This window comes from Cherax quadricarinatus, unplaced genomic scaffold (genome assembly GCF_038502225.1).
Source record: "Cherax quadricarinatus isolate ZL_2023a unplaced genomic scaffold, ASM3850222v1 Contig5193, whole genome shotgun sequence".
Classification (NCBI taxonomy): domain Eukaryota; kingdom Metazoa; phylum Arthropoda; class Malacostraca; order Decapoda; family Parastacidae; genus Cherax; species Cherax quadricarinatus.
In genome coordinates this window covers 3,640-10,737 of record NW_027200219.1, presented here as the reverse complement: position 1 = coordinate 10,737, position 7,098 = coordinate 3,640, and the positions used below count along the sequence as shown (strand labels likewise).

The window sequence follows — 7,098 nt, the reverse complement described above, 5'->3', positions numbered from 1 at the left end:
TCATTTTAGTGCCAGGAATGTCTTTCTTGTTTATTCTGGACCCTATTCGGAAATTGGCATCTTTTGAAATTTGTGTGAAATTGGCAAAATTGCTAAATTCTGACCACTGTACTGGATAGTTGAATTTCATAAATGGGTGGTTTCTTGCACCCATTCGATAGAAAAAATGGAGTTCTAGCGAAATATTCATGTTTTTTGTCGACTAGTACAGTGAAATTGGCCGAAAATGGGGCTCAAAGTGGGCAAAATCGCCGATGCGTAAACATCGCCGAGACCGCTAACTTTGCGAGAGCATAATTCCGTAAGTTTTCTATCAAATTTCAAACTTTTGGTGTCTTTATGATCGGGAAAAGATTCTCTATCTTTTCATAAGAGAAAATAATTTTTTTTTTTTTTTAAATTTGGCCGACCCTGAGAACGAGTTTCGGAGAGGGCCTGTCGACCCTCAAAGGGTTAAAGGATTACCTCCTCTATAGATAAAATTCCCTTCCACCCCTATTTTACATTTAACCCCTTGACTGTCGCAACCCCCAATCCTGAAGTGTCTCCTGGTGTCGCAAAATTTAAAAAAAAAAAAAAAAAATTTCTTGTGACTGATAGAGAATCTTTTCCCAATTGTAATGACACCAAAAAAAAACGAAATTTGATGGAAAACTGACGGAATTATGCTCTCGCGAAGTTAGCGACCTCGGCGCTGTTTACAAATCGGCGATTTCGCCCACTTTGAGCCCTATTTTCGGCTAATTCCATTGTTCCAGTCGCCCAAACTCATAGCTATTTCTTTAGAACTCCATTTTTTCTATCGATTGAGTACAAGAAACTGCCCATTTACCGATTTCAACTACCTAATAATGTGGTCAGAAATTTGCAATTTGGCCAATTTCACGAAAACTAAAAAATATGACAATTTCAAAATAAGGTCCAGAATGAACAATGCAGACATTCCTGGCTCTAAAATAACATTTTCTTTGTTCATCAGTCATGTCTCCAGGCCCCTCTGATATTACTCTTGCTTTCTATTTTGAATTTTTATTCAAACAAAAAATAGAAGACTTACTATTATGCAGACTACTGCAATACTGTAATAATTGTATAAATAACATCAACCCATTCATGACTGCATATTAGAATGGCTAGTTGGACATTTATTGGACAATGACATCATTTGTTTACTTTTGAACATTGGCAAAAATCAAACATTTCCCCTACTTTGAGCTCCATTTCTAGGTTCTTTTTATAGTAAAATCAATCAAAATCACCTCTATTTCTATAATATGTTTTCCATTCTATCAAATGAGACCAAGAAAACGAGAATACAACCATAAATACTATACGAAAATAGACCACAAAGTCGGCATTTTAATTAAAAAAAAGGTCGGAGTTTTTTTTTTCTCATTATGCACTGCGTGCTCCAGGATTTTTTTTATATGGTGCACACTGACTACACAGACCCATTCTGTCACATGTGGGCCTACCAGCTTTCTCCTGCCTGATTTGAAGCCGCTAGAATTTATGAGTATATATACGTCAAACACGGTACCTCGTAAGACGTATATATACGGCCGCGACAGTCAAAGGGTTAAAGATATTGTAGGGTTCCTAGTTCTATTTATAATCTTAGTTCTTCTAACTCTTTTAAACCCATACCTTCTTGGGGATCCTGATAATTTTATCCCGGCTAACCCCCTGGTTACACCCTTTCATATTCAACCTGAATGATATTTTTTATTTGCCTACGCTATTCTCCGATCTATTCCAAACAAATTAGGTGGAGTTATCGCTTTAGTCTTATCAGTAGCTATTCTCTGGCTCCTCCCCTTTACCTCTTTATCAAAATTTCAAGGTCTAACTTTCTACCCTTTAAACCAACTTCTATTTTGAACTCTTGTTTCCACAGTCATCTTACTGACATGAATTGGAGCACGTCCTGTAGAGGACCCTTACATTTTTACAGGACAAACTCTTACTATTATTTATTTTGCTTACTATATCGTTAATCCTTTAATCACTCTTTTAACTGATTCACTCCTAGAATGGGTATTTAGTTTATTTAAAACAAATATTTTGAAAACGTTTAAAGGAAACTTTTCCAATCCCCGCCAACTTATGAATTTAGTTTAAAATCAATTTCATTCCTATAAAAGAAATAAAAAAATTCAGAGATATAGGAAGAAACCTTTTTCAAGCTATATACATTAATTTATCATATCGCAATCGCGGTAAAGTTCCCGCACCCAAATAAATACAAACCTAATCATTACTAATTTCATATAAAACCCTGACCTTAAAACTCTCCCACCCAAAAATAATAAGGTAGACACTCCACTCATAAACAAAATCCTAACATATTCAGCTATGAAAATTAACACAAATCCCCCCCTCCTATATTCAGTATTAAACCCAGAGACTAATTCAGATTCCCCCTCTGCAAAATCAAAAGAAGTTCGATTTATTTCTGCCAAACAAGAACCCAACAAACCATAGACAGTGGAAACGTCAACCAAATAAATCATATCCTCTCTTGATAGTATCTTAACTCCGTTAACCTGAATCTTCTAACTAAAAAAACATAAGATAATAAAATTAAAGCCAGTCTCACCTCATATGAAATAGTTTGTGCTACAGCACGAAGTCTTCCCAATAAAGAGTACTTACAGTTAGAAGCCCACCCAGCTCTCATTAAAGGATAAATTCCTAGCCTTAGACAACACAAAAAAAATAATACACCTATATCAAAATTTACTAGCCCTAACTCATACAGGATAATCCTTCACAAAATCAAAGCAACAAACAACCCAAACACTGGTGATAAATAATAAGGTAAAAAAATTAGACATTACAGGCAAATTCTGCTCCTTTATAAATAATTTCACAGCATCCGAAAAGGGTTGGAGTAATCCTAAAATACCTAACTTATTTGGGCCTTTACGAATTTGAATGTAACCTAAAATCTTACGTTTCAGAAGAGTCACGAATGCCACCCCAACTAATGCGCAAACCATTAACATTAACCCTTTCAGGGTCCGTCCCGTAGAACTACGGCTTTACGGTGAGTGTCCAAACCGTAGATCTACGCCATGAGCTCAGCTCACTCTGATAAACTGTGAGTGGTACATTTGGGCCTAGATATGAGAGAATACATCTTTGTGGTATGTGTGCACCACATAAAACAGATCCTGCAGCACACTGTGTATAATGAGAGAAAAAAACTGAAATCATGATTTTTCGATTAAAACAGCGACTTTGCAGTGTTTTTTCGTATGTTTTTTATAGTTGTATTTGCGATTTCTTGGTCTCATTTGATAGAATGGAAGACATTTTACAGAAATAGAGATGATTTTGATTGGTTTTAGCACTGGAAATGGCTTGAAACTGAGCTCAAAGTAGCGGAAATGTTAAATTTTTGCTGATATTCAAGAGTAAACAAACGACCTCACAAGTCCAATACACGCCAGCTGGTGGGTCTAATATACATTCACAAATATGGTGATGATATTTATACAATTATTACAGTATTGCATAACAGTAAATCTTCTATTTTTTGGTGTGAATAAAAATTCATTATGTGAATAAAAAATCAAAATGGAATTTATTTGTAAAGCCTCAAAATGTAACTAATGAACAGAGGAAATGTTAGTTTAGTTCCAGGAATGCCTACATTGTTTATTCTGGAGCCTATTTTGAAATTGGAATATTTTGAACTTTGTGTTAAATTGGCCAATTTAACAATTTCCGATCACTTTATTTTGTAGTTGAAACAGTTGACTTGGCGATTTCTTGTGCTCAATCGATAGAATAGAAGTAATACTAGTGAAATAGCTAAGAATTTGGTTGATTGGAATAATGTAATTGGCCTAAAATGGGAGTCAAAGTCGGCAAAATCGCCGATTCGTAAATATCGCTGACACATCAAAATTCGCGAGAGCATAATTTCGTCAGTTTTCCACCAAATTTCGTACTTTTTGTTTTATTACCTTCACAAAAAGATTCTCTACGATTTCATAAGAAAAAATAAATTTTTTTTTTTTTTTAAATTCTTGGACACTGGTGCGTGACTTCAGATTTTGGCCTTGGACCTTGAAAGGGTTAAATATCTTACAACTATAACAATCACAGCATTAATCCCAATGCTTTTACTTATAGGATTTTTTTTATATAATTAAATTCTAAATTTAACGCATATTTTCTGCCAAAGTAAATTTTAATTCTAGGTACACCTTCCAGTACACCTACTATGTTACGACTTATTCCACCTTAAATGGAAGCGACGGGCGATATGTACATATTTTAGTTCTCATATCATACTAACTTACTAAATTGTATGTTACAATTAAATCCTCCTTCACAGAAATTATTCAATCACTGATACATTTTATTGTAACCCATTTCTTCTCACCCATAAACTGCACCTTGATCTAATATACGTTAACTTTCTAAATTTCAATAACTTCCCCAATAAATGTTATCTAATAATGACGGTATACAAACTGTTAAAGAAGAGTAAGATACTTCGTGTTGTATCGTTTACAGAACAGGTTCCTCTAACAAGACTAAAATACCGCTAAATTCTTTGAATTTAAAGACCATAGCTACTAATACTCAAGTTATATTTTTCCCTTTTAAGTATAGCAGGGTATCTAATCCTGGTTTATACCTTAATTCTTAGGCTTTTTCCCCTTTATTGTTCAACTTTTATTTATCCTCAACAAACCAATTTCACCTTTATTGCTATAAATCTAAGTTTTAACTTAAACATCAGAATAACCTAACCTAAAATACTTTTACTAAGCTTTTAAGTCTAACCGCAATTGCTGGCACAAAATTTAATCAAGCTTTTTATAATTTACTAAATCAAATCCTAATCTAATATTTAATCTTCCGTACTGCGAATAACAGAACTATTTTCTTACATCATAAATCATCTTTATTTTTATTCTCTTCCCACTAAAATATGCGTGTACACTAACTATACAGTGGACCCCCGCATAGCGAACTTAATCCGTGCAAGAGGGCTGGTCGTTATGCGAAATGTTCGCTATGCGAATTAATTTTCCCCATAAGAAATAATGGAAATAAAATTAATCCGTGCAAGACACCCAAAAGTATGAAAAAAATTTTTTTTTACCACAAAAAAATGTTAATTTTAGTACACACAAACTGAAAAAGGCATGCACAATTACATGACACTTACTTTTATTGAAGATCTGGTGATGATTGATGGGATGGGAGGAGGGGAGAGAGAGTGTTAGTGTTTAGAAGGGGAATCCCCTTCCATTAGGATTTGAGGTAGCAAGTCCTTTTCCGGGGTTACTTCCCTTCTTCTTTTAATGCCACTAGGACCAGCTTGAGAGTCACTGGACCTCTGTCGCACAACAAATCTGTCCATAGAGCTCTGTACCTCCCGTTCCTTTACGATTTGTCTAAAATGGGCCACAACATTGTCATTGAAATAGTCACCAGCACGGCTTGCAACAGCTGTGTCAGGGTGATTTTCATCCATAAAGGTTTGCAGTTCAACCCACTGTGCACACATTTCCTTAATTTTTGAAGTAGGCACAATGGATTCCACAACTGGCATAGGCTTCTCAGGGTTAGCCCCAAACCCTTCAAAATCTTTCTTAATTTCCATACTAATTCTCACCCTTTTTACCACAGGGTTGGCACTAGAAGCTTTCTTGGGGCCCATGGTCACTTATTTTCCAGAAACAGCACCGAAAACACTGTAATAATACAAAATATTCCGAGTGTATGCTTGAATGTTACCGCGGAGGCTGGCTGGTAAACAATGGGACGGGCGGCACATGTGAGGCTGGCTGAGGCCGCACATTGGACGCGTCTCGGACGAAGGTCGCTGAGCGGGTTTTTGTCCACTATGCGGGGCAAAATTTTAGCGAACAAAGCGTTCGCTATAATAAAAGTTTAAGCAAGAATCAAACTTTCAACCTTAATACTTTGTGGCCCGGTGGCTAGTGGCCCGGTGGCTAGTGGCCCGGTGGCCTGGTGGCTAGTGGCCCGGTGGCTAGTGGCCCGGTGGCCTGGTGGCTAGTGGCCCGGTGGCCTGGTGGCTAGTGGCCCGGTGGCCTGGTGGCTAGTGGCCTGGTGGCTAGTGGCCCGGTGGCCTGGTGGCTAGTGGCCCGGTGGCCTGGTGGCTAGTGGCCCGGTGGCTAGTGGCCCGGTGGCCTGGTGGCTAGTGGCCCGGTGGCTAGTGGCCCGGTGGCCTGGTGGCTAGTGGCCCGGTGGCTAGTGGCCTGGTGGCTAGTGGCCTGGTGGCTAGTGGCCCGGTGGCCTGGTGGCTAGTGGCCCGGTGGCCTGGTGGCTAGTGACCCGGTGGCCTGGTGGCTAGTGGCCCGGTGGCCTGGTGGCTCGTGGCCGGGTGGCCTGGTGGCTTGTGGCCCGGTGGCCTGGTGGCTAGTGGCCCGGCGGCTAGTGGCCCGGTGGCCTGGTGGCTAGTGGCCCGGTGGCCTGGTGGCTAGTGGCCCGGTGGCCTGGTGGCTAGTGGCCCGGTGGCCTGGTGGCTAGTGGCCCGGTGGCCTGGTGGCTAGTGGCCCGGTGGCCTGGTGGCTAGTGGCCCGGTGGCCTGGTGGCTTGTGGCCCGGTGGCCTGGTGGCTAGTGGCCTGGTGGCTAGTGGCCCGGTGGCCTGGTGGCTAGTGGCCCGGTGGCTAGTGGCCTGGTGGCCTGGTGGCTAGTGGCCCGGTGGCTAGTGGCCTGGCCTGGTGGCTAGTGGCCCGGTGGCCTGGTGGCAAGTGGCCCGGTGGCCTGGTGGCTAGTGGCCCGGTGGCCTGGTGGCTAGTGGCCTGGGCCTGGCTAGTGGCCCGGTGGCCTGGTGGCCCCGGTGGCCCGGTGGCCTGGTGGCCCGGTGGCCTGGTGGCCCCTGGTGGCTAGTGGCCCGGTGGCCTGGTGGCTAGTGGCCTGGTGGCGAGTGGCCCGGGGGCCTGGTGGCTAGTGGCCCGGTGGCCTGGTGGCTAGTGGCCCGGTGGCCTGGTGGCTAGTGGCCCGGTGGCCTGGTGGCTAGTGGCCCGGTGGCCTGGTGGCTAGTGGCCCGGTGGCCTGGTGGCTAGTGGCCTGGTGGCTAGTGGCCCGGAGGCCTGGTGGCTAGT

The 7,098-nt window shown here is 41.6% G+C and overlaps 1 pseudogene; it reads right to left on the bottom strand.

Moving 5' to 3' along the window:
• Positions 1-2,112: 2,112 nt before the first annotated feature.
• Positions 2,113-5,214, bottom strand: LOC128687347 (NADH-ubiquinone oxidoreductase chain 1-like; annotated as a pseudogene).
• Between the last annotated feature and the right edge of the window lie 1,884 nt (positions 5,215-7,098).